Genomic DNA, 19,634 nt, shown 5'->3' with positions numbered 1-19,634 from the left:
AGACTGCAGTGAAAGGCAAGGATATATTAGCAGGCATTTACAAATGCAAGCTGCGTTAATAAATACTAGAAATATATGCGTGCATTGAGGGGGAGGGGATTGTAAACAAAGAAATGGATGATATATTTGGTACATAATTATAGTTGATTTATAATTACATCGCTACATTAGGAGCAGGTGTAAAGGAAGAAGTGTACATGTTCAAATTATTAATATCTCAATATTAGAAACAACCCCCCAGTGCTCTACTCCAGCTACTGCATCTGTCAGGGACCTGAATTTATGGCTAGTGTTCTCCCATTTATCTAGATTCCTGTTTTTTTTAAGGTAACAGTTCAATGCAGGCTCATATAGACAGAGCAAATTCATGTACAGCATCTTACATTCTCGCCACGATGAGAATATATAAACCATGAAAAATCCTATTTCAAAAAACACACACCATAAAGTACCAACATACAAGAGACCATAGATGTAGAAAAGAAAAAGATTATGTGCCAATGGTAGCCACCTTTTCCATACGCGGTGGCTAGGAGAGCCATTGGGGACTGAGTAGCGATTTCCTCATTCTCCTGATCACAGATATTGTAGACTATTTATTAATTATGGCTTATCAAAATAACAACCCGTAGTATAATATTTAGGAAATCTACCATCAAGCATGATAAACCAGGGACATTTACTCATAGATCCAGAAAATGTTACCAAAGTAATCTTCCTATATCTCCATGATCTCCTATCTTCTACAATCAACTTTTAATATAGTGCCCAAAGCGCTTCCCTAGCCCTTTTGTGATCTAGCTTTACAGGCTGGTACACTGTCTCACCCTCTACTCGGTTTCCTTTGTACCTGTGCAAGGCTGTATTCTCAGTGATTAGGAAGCAGGAGGGGGGGCAGTGTAACAGCCTGTAAAGCAACATCACAAAGGGGCTAGGGTAGCACCTTGAGCTCATTAGCATAATTCAAAAAGTTGATTTTTAGAAGAAGTGAGGCCATGGATAACACATATAACAAGATTACCACAGTGCCTGGATCTATGACTAAGTGCCCCTGGTTGATCAAGCTTGGTTTTAATGGTAGATTTCCTTTAATGATGGATTACTGTAATAACTAAAAGAAGTTTGCTGAGACTCATGATGCTTTCCAATATGTGAACGATATCCAATATGTTGGTGTTAGGCAACTGGCAGCCCAACAATCAGCTGACCAAAATAACCACAAAAAAAACAGAAAAGTGTCAATAAGGTGTAGTGGTAATAAAGGGAGGTGGTTACAAAGGATACAGCAGCTTTCCAAATATAAAGAGTTTAACATGCTTTTTTAGAGCACTGCAGCCCTTTCTATTGGAAAATCGATGGCAGGTTATTGTACAGATCTCACATTGTTGAGTAATATTGAGGATAGAACAAGGAAGAAAACCTTTAACATGGTATATGTTTAGCTGAACCAGCTGATCACAGCGACTTACTTATTCCTTCCTAACTACTCTTTGTTAGTGCACCGCTCACAAGGGACCTGAGAAGTTACCCATGAGCCTCCACATCAATGCATCCAAAGTCCTTGCATGGATCCAACACTCCTTACACTTGATGAGATCTTGCATAGGCATTCCTAAGTGAGACAAAGGAGGAGCATATGTGTACATCTTGACTTTCACTTGTATTTAGGGGGAGAATATATTCATTCATACAGTTCTTGCCTTTAGGTGAAGGACAACTTAGGAAAGTTCATTTAGGCCATTTAGGAATAGAAATACAACTAACAGCTTCTCTTTAGCTACTACCATTTAAAACCATATACCATTATCCCAATGTCACCTCTTTGTTCAGGCATTATATCTCCTTCCTTCTATACTCCTACGCTTAACCTTATTCTTTCAGCTGGTTCATCGTTGCAGGTTTTTTACCTGTTCCTTACATGGTTTGAACATATATATTATATCTATTGAAGAGTTTTTATTATACCATCTCAATAAATGCAAAAAATACAATTGTAGTCAGAGCAATGTACTAAAATAGGAACATTTTATCGAAAATACATGGACTTTCTATTTCCTACAGTACATCTTTACTTTCATATCTGGCATTTTGTATGAAAATCCATATCTGTACCATAGTGATGAATCTGAAAACAAAGGTCATTTGTGAACCTTCAAATGGTTCAGTCTTAGAAAATTGCAAATGGCATGAAAAGCCTCTTAACATCAAGGCCATTAACGCATCTGCTCCCTCTTCTATCTTGTCTTGTATCTCTTCCTGTATTCCTGCATGATGTCCTTGTTTGTCAAATACTGATCTTCTTTCTACTTTAACTATAGAGTTATCTAACCTTAACGGCTTGTTCATATCTATTCACTTTTAATGAGCCTCCACATGTAGGAGACATAAGAAGCAAACACAAAAATAATGCACCTGCATGACAGAAAAGAGAGAAGAAATGAGACCTTTTGTGTTTTATATCAACCAGTAAGAGAGAAATGTATTCAAAATCAGATACCACTTATTTGGAAAATAAAATGTTATATATATATATATATATATATATATATATACAGGCAGTCCCCGGGTTACGTACAAGATAGGGTCCGGAGGTTTGTTCTTAAGTTGAATATGTATGTAAGTCGAAATTGTATATTTTATAATTGTAGATCCAGACAAAAAAATTTGGGCTCCAGTGACAATTGGAGTTTAAACATTTTTTGCTGTAATGGGACCAAGGATTATCCATAAAGCTTCATTACAGACACCTTACAGCTGCTCATTGCAGACTGGGACTATAGTAAAGCATTCAGAAAGCTTCACCTGAGGTCAGAGGGGTCTGTCTGTAACTATGAGTTGTCTGTAAGTCGGGTGTCCTTAAGTAGGGGACCGCCTGTATATATATATATATATATATATATATATATATATATATATATATATATATATATATTGTGTACTCAAGTATAAGACTACACAAATATATAGGCTGAGGTTAATTTGAACACAAAATACTGGAAAAACCTATTGACTTGAGTATAAGCCAAGGGTAGGAAATGCATTGGTCACAGCCTCCCCCCTAGTATATAGCCATACCGCCCAGGATATAGCCAGACCCTGCTCCCAGTATACAGCCACCTTATGCCCCCCAGTATATAGCCAGCCAGCTCATGTACCCAGTATATAGCTAGCGAGCCTGCCCATGTCCTCCAGTATACAGACCCTTTTTTGCATTGAAAAGTTTGTCTTATACTTTTTTTCAAAGATTTTATTTTTTCAAGTTAACATTTATGATCAAGCATACTGGCTAATGCGTATTCATCACCACATTACAGGAGTAGTAAGTAACATGAGAAGGTAACATTCAGGGTACTATATTTACCATACATTGTGCATGGTATATTGTACAATCTTCAAATACCCTGTTTCCCCTAAAATAGGACATTACCCGAAAATAAGACCTAGTATAATTATGTTCAAGCTTAGAAATATAAGGCCTTCCCTGAAAAATAAGACCTAGTGGTAGTCATTGCTATAGCTTCCCCCTACACCATACATTAGTATTAGAAGATCTTTTAGATGCTGCAAAAGGTTGTGAAATTCATTATGAAATAAGTTTAAGGATAATAGAGAAGTTGATTTTTTGTTCAACAATAAATTTTAATTCTTTTTCATGGAAATATAAGACCTCCCCTGAAAATAAGACCTAGCACCTCTTAAGGAGCAAGAATTAATATAAGACGCTGTCTTATTTTTGGGGAAACAGGGTAGGTAAGATGTTGTAGCCAGTCCAATTGATAAACAATAATTAACTGCGACGTCAGCCAATCATACACTCACACATACATACCAAGACACACATCTCCTTAATTATGATGTTACAGAAAAACCTAAGGGATTTATATAGCAGTGTGGGGATTCACACACCATCTGGAAAAGATGAGGTCGAACTGCTGTTAACATACACAAAGCGATAATGAGGGATAACACTGTTGATAAGCAGTATCCAACGTTTCAAAGGGGGGGTCCTGGTCCTTCAAGGATATCACCCTCACTTTCCTGGCATAGTATAGGACAAACCTGTAGAATATTTTATCATAGTGGCCGTGGACAGTCTCATTCATGATGCCAAGGAAAGAGTCTTTTTAGGGATTAACCAGTGAATCGGTCGCGCTGCTTGTGGTAAGTATCTTAATAACAAACTTGCTATTGTAGGAAATTGGCAATTATACTGTATACAGATGAAGATTCTCAGTTAAACAACATTTATTACATCATGGTTTTTGGTATCAGTAAAAGAATATATATATATGGTACAACGGACAACGCGTTTCGGGGCAGAATTAGCCCCTTCTTCAGGTCCAGAAGATTCTGTAATATGTAGAAATGATGAGTAGTACCTGGAGCCGCAGCTACAAGTCATTATAAAGAGTAGATTCTCACAGTAATAAGAAATATACGTAATGTACATGTCATGAATAAAAGTAATCATCATGCTTATATAAAACCATTTTTTAGAAACAACAATGGATAAGAATAGATAAAAGTACATTTGTGTTTTAAAACATATAAATTCATAAAAATATATAAATATATAAATTCATAAATGGTGTAGAGATATATAAATATATAAATAAATACACAACTATTAAACATATATGACATATATTCATAATTGTGATAACATATATTAGAAATTGTGATGACAATATTGGGAATTGTGGTGACATATATTAAAAATTCATTTAATAGTATCTTAAATTGATGTATAGTAGAACTAAGTGTAGGCAAATAAATAAATAAATAAAATGATGTTTAAAAATTACTAACCTCTCTTACTTGAAAGTCTGCGCTAGGACTGTAAGCTAATTGCTAATGGGAGAGGGGAAAGAAACGTGTCATGAAAGACACTTGATGATAGGGGAAAAAAACTTTGAGTAATGTGTATTGACTGACCTCTGCACTGGAGACTGGGGAAGGAATGCTGGGTGAGAAATTACCGGTGGTATGAGGTATCTGATGAGCGGAAAGACATAGTAAATTATGCTGAGGGAAACGCTGTCTTGATGGGGAGCGTAAGGAAAGGGAGAGAGAGAGACTGACTTGGTATTCCGTCCGATCCGGCTGGCAGCAGCTGACAGATTGATGCTTGCCGGTGGCCGGACGGAGGTTTAAATAGTATTGGGGGAAGGCGCGCATGCGTAGTGCATGGGAGATTTTGTAGTCTGGTGTGCTTGCGGGGATGAACGGGACTCCGGTGCGGATAGCAGATTGTTGTATCGGAGGGGGCTGGTAAGGGGATGGGAGAGGGTAAATTATGAATCTTTGCTTTATAAAAGAAAAATAGAGGAAAAAAAGGGCTTAAGTGTGTAGGATTAGACTTAAATGGGACAGAACCAGTATGGAGTGACATCGAATAAGGTGCCGGTTGTACTGAGAAGGCTCACATTTAGGAAAGGTCTGTAGGTTATGTTTTAAGTATGTATAATCTTTATAAGTATCTTTATAGATGTAGTCAGATTTCTTCTAAATGCAGTCAGATTTTTTCTAACAGTTCATTTAAACCAAATGGACTCATGGTATTCAATTTGAATATCCAAAAGTTTTCTCTTATGGTAAGCTGATTCAATCTGTTTGGGTGGTGTTTCGGGATTTGCTCTATGATGCTGACCTTAGCTTGAGAGAGGTCTCTATTATGGTGGAATTTGAAGTGCCTGGAGACGCTATGTAGTAGATAGCCCGCTTTTGTCTTGCTGCGATGGGTATTCATTCTCTCTCTGAAGGGTTGGATTGTGCGTCCAACATACTGGAGAGAGCAGGGGCATTCTAATAGATAGACAACAAAGTCTGAGGCGCAATTAACAAAGGACTGTATCGGAAATGATTCAGATGTAGTGTTTGATGTAAAAGTCTGTGTCTTATGTTGCATATTTGCGCAAGTCAGACATCTGGGGCCGTTACATCTGAAATTACCCTTTAGTGATGGAAATAGGGTGTCCTGTTGGGAGTTATAAGTTGCGTTTTTGGTGGTAGAACGCATCTTGGTTGGTGCCAAGAGTGTTTTTAAAGTTGGGGCTCGTTTGAATGTAAGCATAGGGTTCTCGGAGAGGGTCTTAGCCAGATAGGGGTCTTGTAGGAGTATAGGCCAGTGTTTTTTCAGAACTGATCTGATAGTTTTGTGGTCAGACGAATAAGTGGTGATAAAGTTGAGGTTCCGGTTTGTCTCTGGATTGGATTGTTTAATGGAAGGAAGTAGGCAATCTTCCTGGGTGAGCTGGTTGGACCTCTGATAGGCGTCCTTAATGATTTGGGAGGGGTAGCCTTTTTGTATAAACCGTTGTCTGAGGATTCCTGACTGTTCTTTGTAGGTCGGTTTGTAAGTGCAATTTTTTCGTAGACGTTTGAACTGGCTGTATGGGATGTTGTTAAGCCATTTCTTGTGGTGGGAGCTGGAGTATTCTAAAAAACTATTGACGTCGACGGATTTAAAGTATGTTTCTGTTATGAGTGATGATTCAGTGGGATCCAATGTAATTAGTAGGTCCAAATATTCGATGCGGGCAGGAGAAATATTTAGGGTGAGAGTAATGCCCCAAGTATTGGTGTTGATAATTCGCAGAAAGTCACGGGCTTCCTGTTCCGTTCCGTCCCAAATTAGGAAGAGATCGTCGATGTATCTTTTAAACATCTTGATCTTTTTATTAAATTCTGAATTGCCCATGATGAAGTGTTTCTCAAATTCCCCCATAAAGAGGTTTGCGTAACTGGGGGCGAACTTCGTCCCCATAGCTGTACCTCTTTTTTGGGAGTAGATGGAAGTCTGGAACACAAAGGTATTATGGTTTAATATGAAGTGGATACTCTGTAGTAGAAAATCAATCTGTTGGGTTGGCATTTTCTGGTCACTCTGTAGGACCTGTAGGATTGCTTGTAACCCTAGGGAATGGGAGATATTGGTGTATAAGGAGGTCACGTCCATTGTTACCAGATAGTACGATGGTTCCCATTTGAAACCTTTCAGTTGTAGGATGAGATCAGTTGAATCTCTGAGATAAGTTGGTAGAAGTTTGACATAATCCTGAAGTAGAATATCAACATATTCAGAGAGATTTGAGGTTAGGGAGTCCACACCTGAGATAATTGGACGTCCCGGCGGATGGGTAGGGTTTTTGTGAATCTTTGGCAGATAATAGAAAACTGCTGTCCTCGGGTTTTTGGGAAGTAAATAATGATGTTCCTTTTTGTTTAGGATGCCCGACTGAAGGGCTCCATTGAGTAGATCGGTGAGTCTTGCCAGATGGTCCTGTTTTGGGTCTTCGCTTAGGAGAGTGTAATATTCAGTGTCAGATAAGATTTTTAGGGACTCTTGGATATAGTCGTCCCTTTTGAGTAGAACTGTGCCTCCACCCTTGTCGGCGGGTTTTATGATGATTTCCAGATTATTCATGAGATTCTTGAGGGCTTCTCTTTCTTTTCTGTTCAAATTAGATATTTGTTTGTGTGGTCTTTTTATGGTTCTTAGATCAGAGGAGACTAATGCATAGAAGGTGTCAATGAAGGGGCCTCGGCTTTGGGTTGGGTTAAAGTTGGATTTCGGCTTGAGTTGGGTGTGGATAAAGCCCATAGTTTGTTCAGCATCTTGGGTGGGTTCGGTAGAGAGGACTGTATCAAATTGGCTTTTGATTTCTTTCATGGTGAAGTGTCTTTTGAGAGTGACCTTCCTTATGAAGTTATTCAGATCAACAAAGAGATCTAACTCTTTGGATCTATTTGTGGGGCAAAAGGATAGGCCTTTGCTCAATACGCTTTGTTCATCGGTCGTCAGTAGGTGGTCTGATAGGTTAAAGATTTTTACTGGCTTATTGGTATCACTGATTGAGTGGTTTTCTTTTTTGTTAATGATGTTTCTTCTTCCTCCTCTTTTTCCCCTGGTCTTTCTTTTCTTTTTAGAGCAGTGAGTGGTTGACTGAATATTGAATAAGTGGCTTTGGGGCTCTCTAGTCGGGGGACGAGGGAGTCCGATGTTGGGGCCGGAGGTGGTTCCTTTGGAGCAGGGGGAAGGTCTAAAAAAGAGGGGAGTAGACTACTGGAAAGGTCTTGGTTGAGATTAAGGTTGAGATTGAAAAATTCTAAGCTTTGCTGTTGGAAATTTTGAGTGGTGTCTTGGAGGGTTTCCATGTCAGGAGGAGTTTCTGGGTGGACCGTTAGGTTGGTTAGTGGAAAGGGAGGACTAGTGGGAGTATTTAGGGGAGGAGTATCCTGGCTTCGTGTGGGGTGAGAGGTGATCCTGAGGCCATTTGTATCTGGGGGTTTTGAGGAAATGGTTGTTTCTATAGTTTTGGTTTTGTTGTACGCGGGAGGAGGGTGGGTTGGGGGTGGGTCAGGTCTAGATTTTCTAAGGTTTTGGTTATGAAAAGTTTTACCTCTGTTGTGTGAAGGGTTCCGGCTACTCTTTGGTGGTGGGACTTGTACATCCAGAAGGGCTGGTATGGATGGATCTTTCGATTTTACTGTCTGGGGTTTAGTTACATTCTTTGTTTGGGGGACAGGTTTAGCTTTGGAGGGGAGTATTTCTAATTCGTCAGTATCGGGGTGCCAGGCTCTATGTGTTTTATTCTTATATTCCGCTCTGTCCCTTTGAAGCTTGTGTGCTTTCTTTGAGATGAGGTCAGTTTCGATGTTCCTCAGTCTTTGTGAAATGGAATGGTTCAATCTCTGGTAGTCAGGATGGGTTGAACATGTCTCGAGTTCAAGACGTGTGTTGTCTATGGAAACAGTGGTGGATTCTATTACCCTAGACCTTTTTTCAATGAGTCTGAGTAGCATGCCTCTGGAACAGTCGTCCATAAAGGATTCCCATTCTTTGGTAAAGGCCAAGTCATCAGGAAAGGAGGACTGGAAAGGCATTCGTAGGCCCCTTGGGGCTATGTTTTCTGACAAATATATATTAAGGAATGCTATATCTACTGTGTGTCGTATTTCGATTTTTAGGAGGTTTTCTAGGGAAAGGAATTGGCGTGTCATTGCCTGGGTTTGGGTTTCACTGAAGGTTGGATTATTTGTACAGTGGTCTTTGGAGATGATTTCTGTTTGGGAGAGTTTCTGTATGAGAGACTCCCTGTGTAACCATCTTTCGTTATAATATTCCATGGTGCCGCAGGTGTCGTTTTTAGGAAGGTGGCCAAATTACTTGGTCACTATCCCAAAGATCTGGTAAAATGAATTAAACCAGTATTGAAATGTATTTCTTGGGGGGTTGCACCGCGCTCCTTGTGTAAGAGGTTATAGTAAGGGAAAAAATGAGATGAAACAAAGTCTAGACAGTGTAAGGACATGTATGTCTAGCAAACATGCTGCTGCGTCCTCTGGTTGACGGGCAATAAAGCCAGTTATATATGGAAAGAGTCTTTTTAGGGATTAACCAGTGAATCGGTCGCGCTGCTTGTGGTAAGTATCTTAATAACAAACTTGCTATTGTAGGAAATTGGCAATTATACTGTATACAGATGAAGATTCTCAGTTAAACAACATTTATTACATCATGGTTTTTGGTATCAGTAAAAGAATATATATATATGGTACAACGGACAACGCGTTTCGGGGCAGAATTAGCCCCTTCTTCAGGTCCAGAAGATTCTGTAATATGTAGAAATGATGAGTAGTACCTGGAGCCGCAGCTACAAGTCATTATAAAGAGTAGATTCTCACAGTAATAAGAAATATACGTAATGTACATGTCATGAATAAAAGTAATCATCATGCTTATATAAAACCATTTTTTAGAAACAACAATGGATAAGAATAGATAAAAGTACATTTGTGTTTTAAAACATATAAATTCATAAAAATATATAAATATATAAATTCATAAATGGTGTAGAGATATATAAATATATAAATAAATACACAACTATTAAACATATATGACATATATTCATAATTGTGATAACATATATTAGAAATTGTGATGACAATATTGGGAATTGTGGTGACATATATTAAAAATTCATTTAATAGTATCTTAAATTGATGTATAGTAGAACTAAGTGTAGGCAAATAAATAAATAAATAAAATGATGTTTAAAAATTACTAACCTCTCTTACTTGAAAGTCTGCGCTAGGACTGTAAGCTAATTGCTAATGGGAGAGGGGAAAGAAACGTGTCATGAAAGACACTTGATGATAGGGGAAAAAAACTTTGAGTAATGTGTATTGACTGACCTCTGCACTGGAGACTGGGGAAGGAATGCTGGGTGAGAAATTACCGGTGGTATGAGGTATCTGATGAGCGGAAAGACATAGTAAATTATGCTGAGGGAAACGCTGTCTTGATGGGGAGCGTAAGGAAAGGGAGAGAGAGAGACTGACTTGGTATTCCGTCCGATCCGGCTGGCAGCAGCTGACAGATTGATGCTTGCCGGTGGCCGGACGGAGGTTTAAATAGTATTGGGGGAAGGCGCGCATGCGTAGTGCATGGGAGATTTTGTAGTCTGGTGTGCTTGCGGGGATGAACGGGACTCCGGTGCGGATAGCAGATTGTTGTATCGGAGGGGGCTGGTAAGGGGATGGGAGAGGGTAAATTATGAATCTTTGCTTTATAAAAGAAAAATAGAGGAAAAAAAGGGCTTAAGTGTGTAGGATTAGACTTAAATGGGACAGAACCAGTATGGAGTGACATCGAATAAGGTGCCGGTTGTACTGAGAAGGCTCACATTTAGGAAAGGTCTGTAGGTTATGTTTTAAGTATGTATAATCTTTATAAGTATCTTTATAGATGTAGTCAGATTTCTTCTAAATGCAGTCAGATTTTTTCTAACAGTTCATTTAAACCAAATGGACTCATGGTATTCAATTTGAATATCCAAAAGTTTTCTCTTATGGTAAGCTGATTCAATCTGTTTGGGTGGTGTTTCGGGATTTGCTCTATGATGCTGACCTTAGCTTGAGAGAGGTCTCTATTATGGTGGAATTTGAAGTGCCTGGAGACGCTATGTAGTAGATAGCCCGCTTTTGTCTTGCTGCGATGGGTATTCATTCTCTCTCTGAAGGGTTGGATTGTGCGTCCAACATACTGGAGAGAGCAGGGGCATTCTAATAGATAGACAACAAAGTCTGAGGCGCAATTAACAAAGGACTGTATCGGAAATGATTCAGATGTAGTGTTTGATGTAAAAGTCTGTGTCTTATGTTGCATATTTGCGCAAGTCAGACATCTGGGGCCGTTACATCTGAAATTACCCTTTAGTGATGGAAATAGGGTGTCCTGTTGGGAGTTATAAGTTGCGTTTTTGGTGGTAGAACGCATCTTGGTTGGTGCCAAGAGTGTTTTTAAAGTTGGGGCTCGTTTGAATGTAAGCATAGGGTTCTCGGAGAGGGTCTTAGCCAGATAGGGGTCTTGTAGGAGTATAGGCCAGTGTTTTTTCAGAACTGATCTGATAGTTTTGTGGTCAGACGAATAAGTGGTGATAAAGTTGAGGTTCCGGTTTGTCTCTGGATTGGATTGTTTAATGGAAGGAAGTAGGCAATCTTCCTGGGTGAGCTGGTTGGACCTCTGATAGGCGTCCTTAATGATTTGGGAGGGGTAGCCTTTTTGTATAAACCGTTGTCTGAGGATTCCTGACTGTTCTTTGTAGGTCGGTTTGTAAGTGCAATTTTTTCGTAGACGTTTGAACTGGCTGTATGGGATGTTGTTAAGCCATTTCTTGTGGTGGGAGCTGGAGTATTCTAAAAAACTATTGACGTCGACGGATTTAAAGTATGTTTCTGTTATGAGTGATGATTCAGTGGGATCCAATGTAATTAGTAGGTCCAAATATTCGATGCGGGCAGGAGAAATATTTAGGGTGAGAGTAATGCCCCAAGTATTGGTGTTGATAATTCGCAGAAAGTCACGGGCTTCCTGTTCCGTTCCGTCCCAAATTAGGAAGAGATCGTCGATGTATCTTTTAAACATCTTGATCTTTTTATTAAATTCTGAATTGCCCATGATGAAGTGTTTCTCAAATTCCCCCATAAAGAGGTTTGCGTAACTGGGGGCGAACTTCGTCCCCATAGCTGTACCTCTTTTTTGGGAGTAGATGGAAGTCTGGAACACAAAGGTATTATGGTTTAATATGAAGTGGATACTCTGTAGTAGAAAATCAATCTGTTGGGTTGGCATTTTCTGGTCACTCTGTAGGACCTGTAGGATTGCTTGTAACCCTAGGGAATGGGAGATATTGGTGTATAAGGAGGTCACGTCCATTGTTACCAGATAGTACGATGGTTCCCATTTGAAACCTTTCAGTTGTAGGATGAGATCAGTTGAATCTCTGAGATAAGTTGGTAGAAGTTTGACATAATCCTGAAGTAGAATATCAACATATTCAGAGAGATTTGAGGTTAGGGAGTCCACACCTGAGATAATTGGACGTCCCGGCGGATGGGTAGGGTTTTTGTGAATCTTTGGCAGATAATAGAAAACTGCTGTCCTCGGGTTTTTGGGAAGTAAATAATGATGTTCCTTTTTGTTTAGGATGCCCGACTGAAGGGCTCCATTGAGTAGATCGGTGAGTCTTGCCAGATGGTCCTGTTTTGGGTCTTCGCTTAGGAGAGTGTAATATTCAGTGTCAGATAAGATTTTTAGGGACTCTTGGATATAGTCGTCCCTTTTGAGTAGAACTGTGCCTCCACCCTTGTCGGCGGGTTTTATGATGATTTCCAGATTATTCATGAGATTCTTGAGGGCTTCTCTTTCTTTTCTGTTCAAATTAGATATTTGTTTGTGTGGTCTTTTTATGGTTCTTAGATCAGAGGAGACTAATGCATAGAAGGTGTCAATGACTTTTACATCAAACACTACATCTGAATCATTTCCGATACAGTCCTTTGTTAATTGCGCCTCAGACTTTGTTGTCTATCTATTAGAATGCCCCTGCTCTCTCCAGTATGTTGGACGCACAATCCAACCCTTCAGAGAGAGAATGAATACCCATCGCAGCAAGACAAAAGCGGGCTATCTACTACATAGCGTCTCCAGGCACTTCAAATTCCACCATAATAGAGACCTCTCTCAAGCTAAGGTCAGCATCATAGAGCAAATCCCGAAACACCACCCAAACAGATTGAATCAGCTTACCATAAGAGAAAACTTTTGGATATTCAAATTGAATACCATGAGTCCATTTGGTTTAAATGAACTGTTAGAAAAAATCTGACTGCATTTAGAAGAAATCTGACTACATCTATAAAGATACTTATAAAGATTATACATACTTAAAACATAACCTACAGACCTTTCCTAAATGTGAGCCTTCTCAGTACAACCGGCACCTTATTCGATGTCACTCCATACTGGTTCTGTCCCATTTAAGTCTAATCCTACACACTTAAGCCCTTTTTTTCCTCTATTTTTCTTTTATAAAGCAAAGATTCATAATTTACCCTCTCCCATCCCCTTACCAGCCCCCTCCGATACAACAATCTGCTATCCGCACCGGAGTCCCGTTCATCCCCGCAAGCACACCAGACTACAAAATCTCCCATGCACTACGCATGCGCGCCTTCCCCCAATACTATTTAAACCTCCGTCCGGCCACCGGCAAGCATCAATCTGTCAGCTGCTGCCAGCCGGATCGGACGGAATACCAAGTCAGTCTCTCTCTCTCCCTTTCCTTACGCTCCCCATCAAGACAGCGTTTCCCTCAGCATAATTTACTATGTCTTTCCGCTCATCAGATACCTCATACCACCGGTAATTTCTCACCCAGCATTCCTTCCCCAGTCTCCAGTGCAGAGGTCAGTCAATACACATTACTCAAAGTTTTTTTCCCCTATCATCAAGTGTCTTTCATGACACGTTTCTTTCCCCTCTCCCATTAGCAATTAGCTTACAGTCCTAGCGCAGACTTTCAAGTAAGAGAGGTTAGTAATTTTTAAACATCATTTTATTTATTTATTTATTTGCCTACACTTAGTTCTACTATACATCAATTTAAGATACTATTAAATGAATTTTTAATATATGTCACCACAATTCCCAATATTGTCATCACAATTTCTAATATATGTTATCACAATTATGAATATATGTCATATATGTTTAATAGTTGTGTATTTATTTATATATTTATATATCTCTACACCATTTATGAATTTATATATTTATATATTTTTATGAATTTATATGTTTTAAAACACAAATGTACTTTTATCTATTCTTATCCATTGTTGTTTCTAAAAAATGGTTTTATATAAGCATGATGATTACTTTTATTCATGACATGTACATTACGTATATTTCTTATTACTGTGAGAATCTACTCTTTATAATGACTTGTAGCTGCGGCTCCAGGTACTACTCATCATTTCTACATATTACAGAATCTTCTGGACCTGAAGAAGGGGCTAATTCTGCCCCGAAACGCGTTGTCCGTTGTACCATATATATATATTCTTTTACTGATACCAAAAACCATGATGTAATAAATGTTGTTTAACTGAGAATCTTCATCTGTATACAGTATAATTGCCAATTTCCTACAATAGCAAGTTTGTTATTAAGATACTTACCACAAGCAGCGCGACCGATTCACTGGTTAATCCCTAAAAAGACTCTTTCCATATATAACTGGCTTTATTGCCCGTCAACCAGAGGACGCAGCAGCATGTTTGCTAGACATACATGTCCTTACACTGTCTAGACTTTGTTTCATCTCATTTTTTCCCTTACTATAACCTCTTACACAAGGAGCGCGGTGCAACCCCCCAAGAAATACATTTCAATACTGGTTTAATTCATTTTACCAGATCTTTGGGATAGTGACCAAGTAATTTGGCCACCTTCCTAAAAACGACACCTGCGGCACCATGGAATATTATAACGAAAGATGGTTACACAGGGAGTCTCTCATACAGAAACTCTCCCAAACAGAAATCATCTCCAAAGACCACTGTACAAATAATCCAACCTTCAGTGAAACCCAAACCCAGGCAATGACACGCCAATTCCTTTCCCTAGAAAACCTCCTAAAAATCGAAATACGACACACAGTAGATATAGCATTCCTTAATATATATTTGTCAGAAAACATAGCCCCAAGGGGCCTACGAATGCCTTTCCAGTCCTCCTTTCCTGATGACTTGGCCTTTACCAAAGAATGGGAATCCTTTATGGACGACTGTTCCAGAGGCATGCTACTCAGACTCATTGAAAAAAGGTCTAGGGTAATAGAATCCACCACTGTTTCCATAGACAACACACGTCTTGAACTCGAGACATGTTCAACCCATCCTGACTACCAGAGATTGAACCATTCCATTTCACAAAGACTGAGGAACATCGAAACTGACCTCATCTCAAAGAAAGCACACAAGCTTCAAAGGGACAGAGCGGAATATAAGAATAAAACACATAGAGCCTGGCACCCCGATACTGACGAATTAGAAATACTCCCCTCCAAAGCTAAACCTGTCCCCCAAACAAAGAATGTAACTAAACCCCAGACAGTAAAATCGAAAGATCCATCCATACCAGCCCTTCTGGATGTACAAGTCCCACCACCAAAGAGTAGCCGGAACCCTTCACACAACAGAGGTAAAACTTTTCATAACCAAAACCTTAGAAAATCTAGACCTGACCCACCCCCAACCCACCCTCCACCCGCGTACAACAAAACCAAAACTATAGAAACAACCATTTCCTCAAAACCCCCAGATACAAATGGCCTCAGGATCACCTCTCACCCCACACGAAGCCAGGATACTCCTCCCCTAAATACTCCCACTAGTCCTCCCTTTCCACTAACCAACCTAACGGTCCACCCAGAAACTCCTCCTGACATGGAAACCCTCCAAGACACCACTCAAAATTTCCAACAGCAAAGCTTAGAATTTTTCAATCTCAACCTTAATCTCAACCAAGACCTTTCCAGTAGTCTACTCCCCTCTTTTTTAGACCTTCCCCCTGCTCCAAAGGAACCACCTCCGGCCCCAACATCGGACTCCCTCGTCCCCCGACTAGAGAGCCCCAAAGCCACTTATTCAATATTCAGTCAACCACTCACTGCTCTAAAAAGAAAAGAAAGACCAGGGGAAAAAGAGGAGGAAGAAGAAACATCATTAACAAAAAAGAAAACCACTCAATCAGTGATACCAATAAGCCAGTAAAAATCTTTAACCTATCAGACCACCTACTGACGACCGATGAACAAAGCGTATTGAGCAAAGGCCTATCCTTTTGCCCCACAAATAGATCCAAAGAGTTAGATCTCTTTGTTGATCTGAATAACTTCATAAGGAAGGTCACTCTCAAAAGACACTTCACCATGAAAGAAATCAAAAGCCAATTTGATACAGTCCTCTCTACCGAACCCACCCAAGATGCTGAACAAACTATGGGCTTTATCCACACCCAACTCAAGCCGAAATCCAACTTTAACCCAACCCAAAGCCGAGGCCCCTTCATTGACACCTTCTATGCATTAGTCTCCTCTGATCTAAGAACCATAAAAAGACCACACAAACAAATATCTAATTTGAACAGAAAAGAAAGAGAAGCCCTCAAGAATCTCATGAATAATCTGGAAATCATCATAAAACCCGCCGACAAGGGTGGAGGCACAGTTCTACTCAAAAGGGACGACTATATCCAAGAGTCCCTAAAAATCTTATCTGACACTGAATATTACACTCTCCTAAGCGAAGACCCAAAACAGGACCATCTGGCAAGACTCACCGATCTACTCAATGGAGCCCTTTCAGTCGGGCATCCTAAACAAAAAGGAACATCATTATTTACTTCCCAAAAACCCGAGGACAGCAGTTTTCTATTATCTGCCAAAGATTCACAAAAACCCTACCCATCCGCCGGGACGTCCAATTATCTCAGGTGTGGACTCCCTAACCTCAAATCTCTCTGAATATGTTGATATTCTACTTCAGGATTATGTCAAACTTCTACCAACTTATCTCAGAGATTCAACTGATCTCATCCTACAACTGAAAGGTTTCAAATGGGAACCATCGTACTATCTGGTAACAATGGACGTGACCTCCTTATACACCAATATCTCCCATTCCCTAGGGTTACAAGCAATCCTACAGGTCCTACAGAGTGACCAGAAAATGCCAACCCAACAGATTGATTTTCTACTACAGAGTATCCACTTCATATTAAACCATAATACCTTTGTGTTCCAGACTTCCATCTACTCCCAAAAAAGAGGTACAGCTATGGGGACGAAGTTCGCCCCCAGTTACGCAAACCTCTTTATGGGGGAATTTGAGAAACACTTCATCATGGGCAATTCAGAATTTAATAAAAAGATCAAGATGTTTAAAAGATACATCGACGATCTCTTCCTAATTTGGGACGGAACGGAACAGGAAGCCCGTGACTTTCTGCGAATTATCAACACCAATACTTGGGGCATTACTCTCACCCTAAATATTTCTCCTGCCCGCATCGAATATTTGGACCTACTAATTACATTGGATCCCACTGAATCATCACTCATAACAGAAACATACTTTAAATCCGTCGACGTCAATAGTTTTTTAGAATACTCCAGCTCCCACCACAAGAAATGGCTTAACAACATCCCATACAGCCAGTTCAAACGTCTACGAAAAAATTGCACTTACAAACCGACCTACAAAGAACAGTCAGGAATCCTCAGACAACGGTTTATACAAAAAGGCTACCCCTCCCAAATCATTAAGGACGCCTATCAGAGGTCCAACCAGCTCACCCAGGAAGATTGCCTACTTCCTTCCATTAAACAATCCAATCCAGAGACAAACCGGAACCTCAACTTTATCACCACTTATTCGTCTGACCACAAAACTATCAGATCAGTTCTGAAAAAACACTGGCCTATACTCCTACAAGACCCCTATCTGGCTAAGACCCTCTCCGAGAACCCTATGCTTACATTCAAACGAGCCCCAACTTTAAAAACACTCTTGGCACCAACCAAGATGCGTTCTACCACCAAAAACGCAACTTATAACTCCCAACAGGACACCCTATTTCCATCACTAAAGGGTAATTTCAGATGTAACGGCCCCAGATGTCTGACTTGCGCAAATATGCAACATAAGACACAGACTTTTACATCAAACACTACATCTGAATCATTTCCGATACAGTCCTTTGTTAATTGCGCCTCAGACTTTGTTGTCTATCTATTAGAATGCCCCTGCTCTCTCCAGTATGTTGGACGCACAATCCAACCCTTCAGAGAGAGAATGAATACCCATCGCAGCAAGACAAAAGCGGGCTATCTACTACATAGCGTCTCCAGGCACTTCAAATTCCACCATAATAGAGACCTCTCTCAAGCTAAGGTCAGCATCATAGAGCAAATCCCGAAACACCACCCAAACAGATTGAATCAGCTTACCATAAGAGAAAACTTTTGGATATTCAAATTGAATACCATGAGTCCATTTGGTTTAAATGAACTGTTAGAAAAAATCTGACTGCATTTAGAAGAAATCTGACTACATCTATAAAGATACTTATAAAGATTATACATACTTAAAACATAACCTACAGACCTTTCCTAAATGTGAGCCTTCTCAGTACAACCGGCACCTTATTCGATGTCACTCCATACTGGTTCTGTCCCATTTAAGTCTAATCCTACACACTTAAGCCCTTTTTTTCCTCTATTTTTCTTTTATAAAGCAAAGATTCATAATTTACCCTCTCCCATCCCCTTACCAGCCCCCTCCGATACAACAATCTGCTATCCGCACCGGAGTCCCGTTCATCCCCGCAAGCACACCAGACTACAAAATCTCCCATGCACTACGCATGCGCGCCTTCCCCCAATACTATTTAAACCTCCGTCCGGCCACCGGCAAGCATCAATCTGTCAGCTGCTGCCAGCCGGATCGGACGGAATACCAAGTCAGTCTCTCTCTCTCCCTTTCCTTACGCTCCCCATCAAGACAGCGTTTCCCTCAGCATAATTTACTATGTCTTTCCGCTCATCAGATACCTCATACCACCGGTAATTTCTCACCCAGCATTCCTTCCCCAGTCTCCAGTGCAGAGGTCAGTCAATACACATTACTCAAAGTTTTTTTCCCCTATCATCAAGTGTCTTTCATGACACGTTTCTTTCCCCTCTCCCATTAGCAATTAGCTTACAGTCCTAGCGCAGACTTTCAAGTAAGAGAGGTTAGTAATTTTTAAACATCATTTTATTTATTTATTTATTTGCCTACACTTAGTTCTACTATACATCAATTTAAGATACTATTAAATGAATTTTTAATATATGTCACCACAATTCCCAATATTGTCATCACAATTTCTAATATATGTTATCACAATTATGAATATATGTCATATATGTTTAATAGTTGTGTATTTATTTATATATTTATATATCTCTACACCATTTATGAATTTATATATTTATATATTTTTATGAATTTATATGTTTTAAAACACAAATGTACTTTTATCTATTCTTATCCATTGTTGTTTCTAAAAAATGGTTTTATATAAGCATGATGATTACTTTTATTCATGACATGTACATTACGTATATTTCTTATTACTGTGAGAATCTACTCTTTATAATGACTTGTAGCTGCGGCTCCAGGTACTACTCATCATTTCTACATATTACAGAATCTTCTGGACCTGAAGAAGGGGCTAA

The sequence above is a fragment of the Engystomops pustulosus genome, chromosome 4 (genome assembly GCF_040894005.1).
Source record: "Engystomops pustulosus chromosome 4, aEngPut4.maternal, whole genome shotgun sequence".
Taxonomy (NCBI): Eukaryota; Metazoa; Chordata; class Amphibia; order Anura; family Leptodactylidae; genus Engystomops; species Engystomops pustulosus.
This window is presented reverse-complemented; position numbering follows the sequence as displayed.